This window comes from Motacilla alba, chromosome 1 (assembly GCF_015832195.1).
Source record: "Motacilla alba alba isolate MOTALB_02 chromosome 1, Motacilla_alba_V1.0_pri, whole genome shotgun sequence".
In the NCBI taxonomy this organism is placed as follows: Eukaryota; Metazoa; Chordata; class Aves; order Passeriformes; family Motacillidae; genus Motacilla; species Motacilla alba.
This window is the reverse complement of record NC_052016.1, coordinates 105044895-105058555: the sequence shown is the minus strand read 5'-3', so window position 1 is coordinate 105058555 and position 13661 is coordinate 105044895. Positions and strand designations below refer to the sequence as shown.

The 13661-nt window shown below is 39.3% G+C and overlaps 1 protein-coding gene across 1 annotated transcript in view; it reads left to right on the top strand.

Moving 5' to 3' along the window:
• The first annotated feature begins 376 nt into the window (after window positions 1-376).
• MID1 (midline 1) overlaps window positions 377-13661 on the top strand; it is a 244380-nt gene continuing 231095 nt past the window's right edge. The window contains exon 1 of the mRNA XM_038157691.1: window positions 377-564. The gene's annotated coding sequence lies outside the window, so the exon portion shown is untranslated. The remainder of the gene's footprint in view (window positions 565-13661) is intronic.

The following is a 13661-nucleotide window of genomic DNA, read 5'->3' as shown; positions in this document are numbered from 1 at the left end:
ACTTTTAGAAGGTGTGTGCACAAACCTTTGTCATCTTGTAGTACATGCATACCTTTGTCACCTCCACTTTTCTAGGATGAAAACGCAGGCTCAGTGTTCTGTAAAATCGTCAAGTTTTTAATGTCATATGAACCAGTACTCAATATTGCTATGGCTTAAAGTAATGGGATAACTACATAGGTGCTAAACTACTGCAAGGAAAGTGTTCTCCCTTCCCAAGTCCCTTCACCACGCTGCGCTGAGCGAACTTCAGGCGCCCGGACCCACTTGGTATCTGTGGAGTTAACTAAATTAAGCTTACTTCCAGTTAGCCTCTGTCACCAGGAATGCAATTTGTGTTTACCTATATAAGGAAACCTGTTCGACCTTCGGGAGCTCGGCAGGGCCGTCAGTGCCTGCGAGAGGGGCGAGCGCGCTGCGCGGCGGGCGGGGCGGCAGCGGGGCGAGCGCAGCCCCCGGCGGCCGCAGCGCAGCGTCGCGCCCGCCAGGGAAGGACTGTCCCCCTCTCCTCCGGCCTCGGGAAAAGAGAAAAAAAAACTGCCAGGGGGAAAAATGGAGGAGCAGGTATGTCAGGCGGATCCTCGCGGCTGGGGGGGGTGGCGGAGTCGGGGTGCGGAGAGGGTCCGAGGGAGATTTGCCTTTCCAGCTGCTGTTGCCTCTGGCGCGGCCGGTGAGCTCCACGGGGCTGCGGAGCCAAGCGGGCGCTGCTGCGGGAGCAGCAACTTCTCTGACACTCCATGTGCTCCTAAGTCGGATGCACCTTCGTTTTACTGCAGAGATTCTCAAACTTTCTTAGCTCTGATGGAGCACAGATGTGAGCTGAGACGGGAAATAAAGCTGAGATGCTTTGGTCTGTTGGCTGAAGCGCTGCAAATCCGTGGTGTTATCATGCTAGGATATCTGGGGGAAGAAGTTCTTGACGTGTTTGTTTTTTGGTTTCTTCTAAATTTTAAAATGTACATTTTGTAAAAGGTGCACTCCTTTACCATGTCTAGGGTTTTTGTGTATTTTATTTGGATGTGTGTGAATGCTGCTAAATCAGCATAGCTGGAATGTGTTTGTTACAATACAGGGAGTTCCTGTAGCAATAAAGATTTTGCAGTGAGTTAAAAAATAAACTTCAGGTACTGTTATAGGAAATGTAAGCTAAACAGGTTCTACTACAATGGGGATTACCCAGTTCAAAACAAGGATTTATATTTCTTAGGAAGTATTTGCACAGTATGATAACATATTTGAGGCAGGTTTTCAGTAAAATCCTCACAAAGATGGAGAAATTTTTTTCCTGAAGATTTTAGTCAGGACATAATGAAAAGCAAAGCTGAAAACTCTTTTCCAGTAGGTCTCTAGCTGTAAGAATACTGGTGTGCAGTCTACCAGGACAGTTGCTGTTAAGTGGCAGCATGTTCATTGTGGAACTTTATTTAAGTTTTCTGCCATTATGGTGTATTACATAGGCATGGAAAAACATTTTCAGTTGATCTCTTGTGGTATCTTCTAAGGAAAAAAGTTGCAGAGCACTAATCAGAGTGCAGTTTCAGAGTAATTTTTGTTTATTTGACATAAGAGACAGACATATGATTGTTTTCCTCTTATATTCATGGTTATTCATATTTATGTGTGCACAGGTATGTGAATGTCCTCATTGTTGGAGATATAGAGCTACATCTTTCCAAGCAATCAAAGTGGGAAAGTAAAAGTCCTAGGAAGTTAGAAGCTTACAATGAAAATGATTATTATTTAAAAACCCTCTTCTTTCTAAATAGCTGTGACTTTTATGAATTAATCTCTCCCTGAGATTAGTAATATTGTATTACTTGCTTAAAATTAATTCAGAATAAAGAAGGAATTAAATGTCACTTGTGTTCATAGAGATTCTCGTTCATTTCTGTGTAAGACTTTTGTTAACTCCTGACTTTGAATGTTGAGTGAGGTTTTAATGGGAATGACACAGGATAGCTATAGTAGTTTCAGCAGAAAATTTATAGGATCTTCAACACCACAAAGTACATAGCAAGTTTCTAAATACATATTTCAGGGCTGAAGCTAATGGGTTTATTGTGATGAATCATCTTTGGTGTGGTGAAGCCACAAAGAAACCGGGGCTGGTGGACCAGAACCATAAATTTCATTTGTTGCATTTCTCATCCTGGTGGTTTTGTGGAATATCTTTATTATTTTGAATTGAAAAGGAGTACAGAGAAAGGACTTTTAACAGGGCTGTTAGTAAAGCATAAATGTAAAGGCCAAGAGCAGACTCCAGGGAAACCTGCTCTTAAATCACCTTTTTCATGTCTCTGCAGGAAATTGCATTGCCCCCATCAGTTTGTCTGGCTATGTTGCAATCATTAATGGTCTTTTGATTTCCCAGTGCCAAGCAAGGTAGAAGCGTGGTTCAAAGTCTCTGCAGTGTATTTGGGGTTGGCATGAGCTGCTGTGTGCCAGGATGTGAGCAGATCTGTGTGACCATGCTGGGGCAGGAATGCCCAGGCTGCAGCCTGGGTGAGCTTTGTGGGTGCGATCCTTCCGAGGGACACAAGGGGAGGAGTTGGCTCTCACTCCTTTCAGCCACAGCGCCTGCCTCTGCCACCCACAGGAGATGTGTAATGATGTGGCTTCAGAGCTTGCGGCATCAGGAGGACCTGCCTAAAACCAGTGTCTGCCCCGGGGTTTTACCTCAGCTTGGTGCTGTGCCGGTGGTGTGGCACAAGTTGGCATTAACCTGGATGCACGAATCCTTTTCAGGCCAGAACTGATGCCTGGGAGATATACCCCAGGGAAATTTTATCTTTGTTTACAGTGTGAAAAGAATTTCAAAGTAAATAAAATTAAAAGTATTTTTATTCCATTTAAAATATGAGATAATTAAAAGTAATAACAATGGGATAGACTGCTCTCTGTCCTGAGCTCCTGCAAGTCAGCCTGCTACCCTAGGCATGGGTCTCTAACCCATGATAATAGGTGACTAGCTTTATTCTCTGATTAAAGAAAAAAGAGCTAAAGGCATTCTGCCCTGTTTAAAGATTTTTTCTCATTCATTGAAGGATTCCTTTGTATTAATTTTAATGGCAGAACTGTGTTCAGAGTGCAGTAATGGTGTTGTGTTGGACTGTATATTTTGAGGATGAAAGTGTTGAACCCAGGTGAAGGCAATGAGCCCTTCAAGTCTGTGCACACACCTGTGGTGCCAGCTTTAGTTGTGTAACTGAGACAAGACTGAAGGAAAGCAGAAGTACTTGGACTTGATAGTATTGATAATGAACCAAAATTATCCTCTGCCTTCCTGTTGGCTTAATTCATGAGAACTGTTATTAATTTGTCCCTTTTAAATCAGGAAGTGATTTAAGTATTTAGCTTACAGTATCATAAATTTTTTGTTTAGAAATGAAAGAACATACTAAATGTCTTCGATGTTTTTCCACATTTAGTAACCTGCTCATCCTAAAAACAAAGTTAGGGCACTTTTTTTTTTTGTAGGCTTGCTTGACTTGCCTCCATCACCTCATTTTTGCTTTCAATTTCTGATTTGCATATAATTTGAAGCTGAGTGCCCTTACACATTGTCTGGAGGCAGTTTTGTACATGATGTTTTTTCCTGGTATCTTTACACATATTCAATAAAATTAAAAAAAAAAAAAGACTAACCTTTCAAAGGTGCAACTGGAGAACTTGAAATAATAAAGGAACATGCTGTACTAGTTGCATGCTCCCTTTACGATTTTGTTAAAGGCTTTACCATTCCATTATGCATCATTTTGTAGTGTAAGCATTTTATATGGCATGTGTGATTTCATTGCCCTTAAGTGACCTTAGTAAATTCCTTATTTCCCCTGAAGCACGTACCTAATTGAAAATTGCCATCTGCAGTTGAAGAGCTCTAAGCAAGAGCTCTAAGAATAACTCAAGGTGGAGATGGGTGTCTAGAGAGAAAGGCAAAACCACTTTTTCTGTAGAATTCACTGTATTGCATGAAGTGAAATACTTGCTTTGAAGATGAATGATAAGGTATTATAGGAAGGGCATCTTTGTCTGCCCAGTTCATCTGCCTAATGCTGCTCTCCAGAGATCATGTGATCCACAAAAAGTGTATGTTGCCTAATTTTTTTTAACCTTTTTTAAAACTTGCCTATCTTCATTCAGCCTTTGGTAAATGTATTTGGAATTTAAAGTTAAAAACATCATTCCAAATCTGGCCTGGGCTTTCTAGTCCAGCAGCTGTCATAATGCAGAGCCTCGCTTGGCTCTGGTGTGCCACTTTCAGGATACAGTTCTGATGATTGCAGTCTGCAACCACAACCTAAAAATGAGATGGGGTGTTCCCCCTGAGAAACCTCTGGCCTAGCATTGCATTCATTACAGCTCCTGCGAGCATAAGTGCTTAAGAGTCATGAAAATGAAGGAGGCAAAAAGCTGGGCAGTGTGAAGCTGAGGAATGGCTTAAAAGGCACTTTCTTAGATGAGAGATCATTAAACTGTGCTCTGGATTAGAAGTCTGTGACATCTGTATATTTGTTCACTATTGTGTAATGTAATTGTTTAGGACAGGAAAAATGCAAGCATTTTATTTAAAAGGGTCGAGAAATGTGGAGCATGAAAAGTCTGTGATGATGATGTGAAGTTTTTATCCTATCTTCCTTAATGTTTATTCATTCTAAAAAGTTGAGAAAATGACTGGGCTGAAAATTAAGCCTCTACAAATTCTCTAGTCCTGTGTAATCTTGCAAGTAGTCTTATTTATGAAAGCTTATCCTTAAAATCTAGTTTTTTTCTGTGTTAATTCCAAGTTATGTTTCAAAACCATATATCAGGGTTAGAGCTTTGGAATACACACTGCTTTGAGACTCATAAGGGCAAGATATTAAAAATATGCAACCTGTGTTAGGGTCTGAGTTTACCAGTTGCTTAGGATGTATTTCCCTGTTGTTTTATTTTTCTTTCTTTCATTAAAAATATTAATATTAAATCTAGATTTTGATGGTGTAGCAAGTAATCAAGGGAAGACAAATATTTCAGTGCAAGTTTTGTATGATTCCATATATTAATTTTTTTCACATTAAATATATTCTTTGTTCAACAAGATATCTAGAAATATACTTGAGTTTTAAAGTCTGTACAAAGGCAGATGCATGTTTCCTAATCTATCTATATCTATGTTTGTAACACATGTTCAGTTTCATATGCATTTAAAATCTCTGCTGATTTTCTTTTTTAGGAGAGTTGCTATTTTCATGTGATTGTGTGCACAAAGACTGGAATAATTGGAACTTGCTTTTAGGTAAATCAGTTAATACTCAGGATTTTCCTTGAACAAATTAAGATCTTCCATTTAAGGGTTCATTGGAGGCAGAAGTTACATTGCACTCTCTCTTTTCTTTAGTAGTTTCACTCAGTGCTGGTTTGGTATTGGTCCTCTGAAACCTGGATTTAGGGAGATGGCTTATTAAAAAATACCAGTTGCTTTTATTAGATATCATGATATTAAGTTCAGCTTCATTTAGCATTCATAATGTTCACATTCAGTGTTATGAAAGAAAGGCCATTTTTGACCCCTCGTGCACAGTTCCAGTCATTGCAATGGGCTGAGAGTGCTCTCCTAGCCTGGAAAATTCCATATGAAACCTCAGATCCAACCTCCTAATGTGGATTTTTTTTTTTTTTTGGACAAATTTAATTTCACTATGTATGAAACAACATTACTCTTCCTGCTGTGTTAATTCTGTAAAATGAGCAGTTGTTTTACTATACTCTTCATATCTTGGTTGCCTCCTTCATGGGAAATTCCATCCAATTGTAGCTGGGGAGTTTAGGCATTAGCAGTTAGTTATGAGTTCTTCCCTTAAGTACAGCAACGTACCCAGGGTGGTTTGGGATATCCTATTGGTTGTGGGCTCAAAGTTATGCAGCTGTGCTCAACACTCCAGTGGGGAATTCTGGCCATGTTGCTTTTTGCCTTTGATATGTGGCCACGCCACCACCGTTAATGCCAGCTTAGGCTGCAAAGATCTGTTTGCTTTTATTGCACATGTGTTGCTTAATATGTTCAGCTTGTACATGATGTGAATCACTGGACTCAATGAGCATGGATGATGGGTTTAATAAATAAGCCTTAAGTTATGTTAATAAAGTGCATGTCCTAAGGAATGATATATATAGCATACACAGAAAAGTGACAAGTTCACGTCTAGACTTGCAAGTATTCCATATTTTAGTGGGTTTTTAAGGGTTTGGAGGAAGTCACATAAATGTCAATACAGAAGGAAATATCATATGCATCCATATAAAAGATTATATCCATCCAATGATGATGAGAGCAGAGAAATGCACCTGATAGAAAGCAAAATTATTAAAGCTTGAGATCCTTCATTCTAGAATCTCACCACATTTATGGCGTAAATTGAATACTTGTGAGAAAAAACATGCATTTTCATATATCTACATATACTCTAGAGTGTTCTCTTTAATGAAAAAGGTTACCTGGATTTTGAAATAAGTTTAGCTGTTAACCTCAGCAATTTTTCAGCAATATCCCATAGGTACATTGATGTTTCAGAGACCTGCCATGTTGGTTCTAGAGTGTATCATTCCACATTGCTGGAATGCACAAGCAGATTACTTTGGTTTGGATTAATGAAAGTGAGTGAAATGACTTACAGTTGTTAGCTTGCATTTTAATTTTGGAGGTTAAGCTAATGTGCCTTGAAGGTTTAATTCATATGTTTCCATACCACGAGGAGTTTAATTTGAACATTTTCTCTGCCACATAAGAACTAAAGCAACAGAACACAAGGAGAAAATGGAAGATTACAGTTGAGCAGAACCATCAGCTGAAAGGCCTTTATTCCCCCACAGACATTTTAAAGTTGGTATGCAGAATTGCTATAATATAATAAAAATTAAAACAAAAAGCTCTCTAGAAAGGGCTTGCAAAACCAAAAAGTTTAATTGATGGAGTCGGTGTCATCTGCCAAGTTTCCAGTACAACACCCAGGCTGAGGGAGGTAGAACTAAATTTGAAAGTTCTTTCACTAGCTGGCAAGCTGGTCTGAAATCAAGAAGATATAATGGAATCAAAAGAAGCTATGAGTTTCTATAGTCAGAGAATAAAATATAATTTATTTATAGAAAATGGGCAATAATTCAGTCAGCAGGAGTATCTGTGGGCTACCACAAATTAGAAAATGAATGCAAGTCGCTGATGAGACAAAATGCTGAAATGTGAAAGCCATTCTGGGAGTCATTACTGAAGGTATTATCAACAAGAGGATGAGAAGTAACCATTTTGCCCTGTTCTGTTGTGATAAATGCCATCCTGAATTGTTCACCCAGTTTTGTACATGACACTTTAAGAAATACAGGAACGAACTGGAGAAGGACTAGCGGAAAGCAAACCAAAAATTGTACTAAGGAAATGTGACATGGATTGCAGGAACAGAGTGTGTTTTATTGAGAGTCTGGCTTCCCAGTGTGTCCTGTACAAGCATCTTATGAACCAATATTCTCTCCATCTGCCTTCACCCAGAGGTCCAAGGAGGAGCTGCTGCCCACTGCTGCCTTCATAAGAGAACAAAGGGTGAACACATCCAGTTGCAGCAGCCACCCCCGAATCTGGCAGCTCATTGGTTTTCCTTGCATGAGCTCAGCTTGGTAAATTGCTGTCTAGAAAAGAGAATAAATAACACAGACATGGTTGTAAATGTGACAGCAATTAATTGTTCTTCATCTCTGAGGATGGAACAAAAGGCAATTTGCATTAATGGTGGGTTTCATGAGATTCTAGGAAGAACTCTACAGCTGGTATTTAGGCATTGTGATGAGTTAACCAAAGAAGCTGCCAGGTCAATCTTTGGAGATTTTTCAGACTGAACAAAGTATTTTTTGTGGTGGATCTAAGTGTAGTTGATCCTCACGGTGAGCAGGACTCCACAAAGACTTTTCAGACTTACAGCTGTAGTTGCTTGCTATGACTTTGGCTGTGTCCTTAGCATGAAATCTGGAAATATTTTCCAATTTCAGACCCCAACCTTTCTCATGTCCATGTCCCAACACCTTAGCAGTGCTTAAGCTGGGCCTGCATTTTCCTTTCATGTCTACTTTATGCCTCCAGTTTCCACACTCCAATCAGGTAGATCAGCTGTGAGACTGGTATCACACAGCTGGCCCTTACCTGTAAAGAAGAGCAGGTTCAGCCTCAGACTGGGACCCACTGCTACCCTCTGTATTGATTCCAGTACCACAGACTCACTGCTTTAGAGTTTGGGAACTCTGAATCACTATGTTACTTTAGCTTCTACCCAATTATCAGTCTCAAGAGTTATTGCCAAGACTCCCATTTTAACATTAGCATTGAGTAACAACAAATACAGAGATCACATGAATGAATTCAAAACCTAATAAAATCATGGTAAAAGTGTGAATAGTAACACATTTGGAAACGATGCCTTAAACCACTGCCATTTACTCTACAAAATACACTTCTTTTTCTCTTACTATGTAGAGCATGTGATGTAGCCATGAAAACTGGAACAGGGCAATCTCTGTTGATGTAAAGTAAGCAAGAACATAACTACTGTAAATAAATGTGGGGATTATGTTAGTGGAGGAGAGGAGGCTGTTCTCCTAGCGCTGAATCTAAGTAGGAGGTAGATTGGGTAGTTACATGACAAGGTTCTTCTTGGAGAACAAATTTGGTTTGTGGTGTAAAATGTGTTATTGATGTGCTATGGGCAGCAAATGAGTCTGTCTCCCCCGTTTGTGTGGCAGTGCTGAGTCATTGATTACAGTCGGTCGATGCTGTTGACTGCAGTGCTATATCCATTAATTTCTCTGTGAGAGTACAGAGCGTAGCATTCAATCAATAAGGTCCCAGATTAAAGGCAATGATCCAGGAAAAGGAGAATGTAAAAATAGAAAAACAGGGAAATGGGAGGGAGATTAATTTCTTCTACTTGATACTTCCCATAACCTTCTAATGACTCAGCACTTCTGAGGTTAGCTACTTTGTGAGATCATGATTCATGGGGTTTGTATACTAAATCAGTTCCTTAATGATGGTTAAATTCATTGTTAGTGTCTAATTCATGAAATGGCAGATGCTGAACTGTTGACCTTCCTAGAACTGGAAAATTATCTCATACTGTGGTTTTAAAATTTAGGTGAATATTTTTATTAGCAGCAAACCTTTTTACTATCACAGTCATCCATTTGAATCAGTCCATCTGTTTACTTGTCTTTAAATACTCCACTGTGATTTGGAGGGTGCAAAGGTGTTACAGCAAGGTATCTGCTCACAGAACAAAAGGCAAATTGCAGTAGTGGTGGGTTTCTACCCAGTAATGAGTAGAGTGATGGGTGCAGTAATGTGCTTTCTACCAGACTGTTCAAAACATCTCTCAGAGGCAGAGCCTGACTATGCTTCACTCCTCCTTTCAGACCTGGGGCTGTTCTTCAGAACTCTTTTCCAGGCCAGTATTTAGGCAGATTGGCGAGGAAGTCACTGTGAATTTCACAGCTCTCTGGGCAAAGACTGTGGTTGGCTGGGGACTCCATCTTCCAAAAGGGATGCCATAATGCATTCTGCTCATTCCCATTGGAAATTTACTGTCTTCCACAGTGGTTTCTGTCTTAATTCAATCCTTATTCTGAGCACAGAGGAAAGGAATGTTGTCTCAGGCAGCCAATGTGTAACTGTTAGGAAAAATACTTGGTTTGTGATGGCAATAATTACTACAACCGTTAATTACCGTGTTTCGAGAGAGAAGCTTATTATTTCATATTCATAGGGAACGTCACTATACGACTCTCTTTCTGAGGTTTAGAAGTTTTCCATCTAAAAATAATTTGCAAAAATTAAATTGAACCAGGCTACTAAAATATTCAGTAATTTTAGGCAACTGTATAGCCATATGTCTTTTTCAACCCAGCTTTTGACGTCTTGCCTAGAGGAAAATTCTCTTTAAAATGTTTGGACAGACTACGTCTAACGCTAAACCTTGTTTGAAAGATGACATTCTTTTGAGCTAGGTTCAATATTTCTCCTAGATCAGGACTGGGTCAGTGGTTTTTCATGGTTTTACATTCTGAAAAAGAAAATCTGGACAATAACGTGGAAGTATGGAATCAATATTCATTAAAAAAAAACATTCTGTACTTTCTAAAGAACTGTCTCAGCATTTGTCCTCCACTGAAATAATTTAACAGTAGATTGAGAAAGATGTGTGCTGCAACTTGGTTTTGCTACACTTCAGGGTGTGTGAGGTGTGATATTAAGCCTTGACTGCTGTGCCTGTTGCAGCCGCTATCCCAAACCAAGATCTGCAACATCCCCATTACAGGGGGTGATGGGCTGCCCTCTTCTGATATCCAGAAACTTCACTAATTTCTTTAGTGCCAGTGCATAGTTTTGTTTGCTTGCAATTTTCTTCCAAGTGTGGTTGCTAGTTACTATTCTCTCAAGAGCTGGACAAAGCTCGTTGTTTTATAAGTCCAAGTAGAGATGCTTTAGGTTTTATCTATCTTTTTATTACTAACTTACCCAGGAAATGCAAGATGTGTGCTGGAATCCTTCCTTCTCCTAAAGAGGCAGTGCTATGGCCACAAGGTGACATATCTGTGTAAATATAAACTCATCCCCTCCTGTAGTGCCTGTGTCACTGGAAGAACAATGTCACAAAAGTTGGGACTTTGTGGTTCTCTGGGGAGAGCTGTCACCAGAGGAAGGGGGTACCTTGGATTGTGGGCCTAACTTATGTCACTCTTACATTTTACGTTATGAGGATGTTGGCCCAAAGAATCAAGGAATTTTTCCACCCACATGAAGACTGCAAATGTTACAGGTGGAAAAATAAGACTAAATAAAAATGGGCTTTCAAAAGCCTTAAAAGCTCCATGTAAAGGTAGGTGCCTCCAAAGGCTTCTGGCACTTTCATGAAGTTGGGTCTCATGAATTATGAATAAGTAGAGATAGCAACCAGGTACTGAGCTATTTGTATAAGCATAGAACCTGATTTGTGTTTTTCTTGGATTTTTAAAAAACAAATTTTGTCCAAATTAATCAGTCTTTCACTGTACTTGTTTGGTGCAGACTCTGAAGAAGTCACTGCTTTTTACCTCTGGTTCCCAGGCGGGCCTCATGTGTAAGGCACTGTCTGTTTTACAGCAGAGGGTGAAAGGGGATGTATCTGTTGAGCAGAGTGCTGGGAAGATGACAGTGTTACACATTCCCATCTAGAGGAGACTGTTCCCAAGGTCTATTCCTCTGTGCCCCTGAAATCATAAGGTCTAAATCCCTTGGAGTATTCTTTCTGGTGATACATCCGCTGCAGCTAAGGGTTCCTTTCTCAGAATGATCAGTGTTTTCAAAGCAGTAATATTAGTCTGCCTGCAATTCCTAGAGGAAAAAGGGTTAGCTTATGAACTATGGGGAGCAGAGAGCCCTGTGTTCCTGGGACCACAAGATTTCAAGGCTCTGAACACATAAGTTAATAGAATAGTCCATGTAAAGTGAGACTGACCTCATTTTTAAAACTTGCAGGTGTGTAATGGAATCTCTCTGTGTTATGAAAATTCATCAACAGTAGCAAATACATGTAAGATGTAAGAACTGAAGACAGTTTTTCTATTCTTTCTTATATTCACTTTTTACTACCTGCCAGTGTAGGTAGTAAATGCTCTCATGTAGGTAGTAAATGCTCTTCTCATGCTCTCAGATGGGTAGAACTTTATTCTTGTGTACAGTGGTAACTACTATAGGTTTTGTTGAACATTTGAAAATGAAGCATGACTTTTCTGTTCTCAATTGCACTGGTTTAATTTGTCTTTTAAGTTTCTGTGAAACTGCAGGGAGAAAGAAGCTTTTAAGATACTGTAAAAAGTGAAAGGATCTTGCCTTTTTCTGTTATGACTTGTTAGAAGCCTACAGTTGACTTTGGACAAAGGATTCCAGACAGCTGGCTTCTCTCCAAAGTGACTTCCAACTTTATTCTCAAAGGAAGAGATCCCAGGTGCAGGAGACTGAAGTAATGGGGGATCTAATATTAAGACTTCCATTTTTTTTTTCTTCTATAGCATGTTTATTTTTTCTGCCTAATGTAAGATAGGTATAATTCCAATCTAATTCACAATTGCAATGATAAGTAAACTTTCCTTTTGACTCTTCAAGTGAAAAATACGGCTGTGCTGAACCCCACTGTTCATACATCTTATAGAACAAAAAGACATTTGTTCTTCTACCTTTCCACAAAGAAGACAAAACATCTTTTTGTTTCAAGAGAGATTATTCATCATATATGCTTTCCTAGAATTCAGATGCAAGTTCATAAACTGAAGCAATAGGTAGTATGGTGTTGCTTTTGCAGTGTACTGTTTATCTGCTATGAGGAATACAACTGTCTGAAAAGGTTTCAAAAGCACAAAAGAGGAATTATTTACAGTATTTCATCCCATCATGTATCAAAGAGAATGCTGAATGAGTATTACAGAGGCATTCAAACTGCACTGATCAGCACACAGAAATTAATGTATGGTGTGTGACAATTTTTGGGAGAGATCTGTATCCAATTATAAATTCCTCTTGAGTTTATGACTAAAATTTATGGAGTAGTCTTTCAAGGGAAGTGGTAAAGCACTGTGTACTCAACTGTTGGCAAATGAGGTCTGCAAAATGTTTGAAGGCTCTTCAGAAAGCAGATCTGAGAGGAGCAGTGGCCCGGATGTGATGACATGATGAAGTTTCCGTGTCTCAATTCTGACTTGCATTTTGACAGTTGTGCTGATGCAAAAGCACCAGGTTGTGCCAAATTTACAGCATTCAGAGTAAATGAACTACTTCCTCCAACTCCATTGTTAGAGAATTTTCAGATTTTTTTTGTTGTTGTTGTTGTGTTTAATTTGAAGATATGAATGCATTTGGGATTCAGGGGAATTGTGTGACAGTTTAATTAGGGATGGAATCACTGTTCAAAGCACAAGAAATAACAAACTCTGAAATAGCAAATGTCCTCATGACTGGTCTGTGTTATGAGAAAGAGAAAAGGTTGATAGATGTGATGCCTCGATTACAAGGGGTGACCTTAGAACCCACTGTGAGCTTTGTAGCTTGCCTATAAAGAACATCTCAGATGCTTGTTCAGAAATATGGCAAATAGCCATATTCCATACTTGCTGAAGCCCCTGTGAATTGTTTATTTCTGGTTTGAGTTGTTTTATTGTTTACTCATCTACTGTTTCTGGTTGAAAGCATGATTTGGTCAAAACATTTTCTTGGAAGAATTGATTAATTTTAACAACACCTCTATTATAAAAAGGCTCTTCAGTCTTAAGAACAGCCATTAAAATGCAGAGTGTGAAGGAGGAACAGAGAAGCTGGCTTCAAAAGTGCATGTGAATTTGCTCTGATAGGGGATTTTAACCCTGAGTCTGTCGTGTCTCGAATAAGTGACCCAGTCTCTGGCTCACTTTGAGCGGCTCCCAGCGGCTTCTAATGTTGTATTTTGTATAATCATCTTATTTCTTTTTTTGTCAGAAGAACTCAGAGCACACATCTAAAGGGACTTTTGCAAGTATTTTATCAGAGTCTGAAGTGAGTGAGTCTTCCTTTCTGTTGTCTTTCTCTGCTTCACAACACCATAAATTTACCTAGGTGTATAATGAGGCATTTCTGAAAT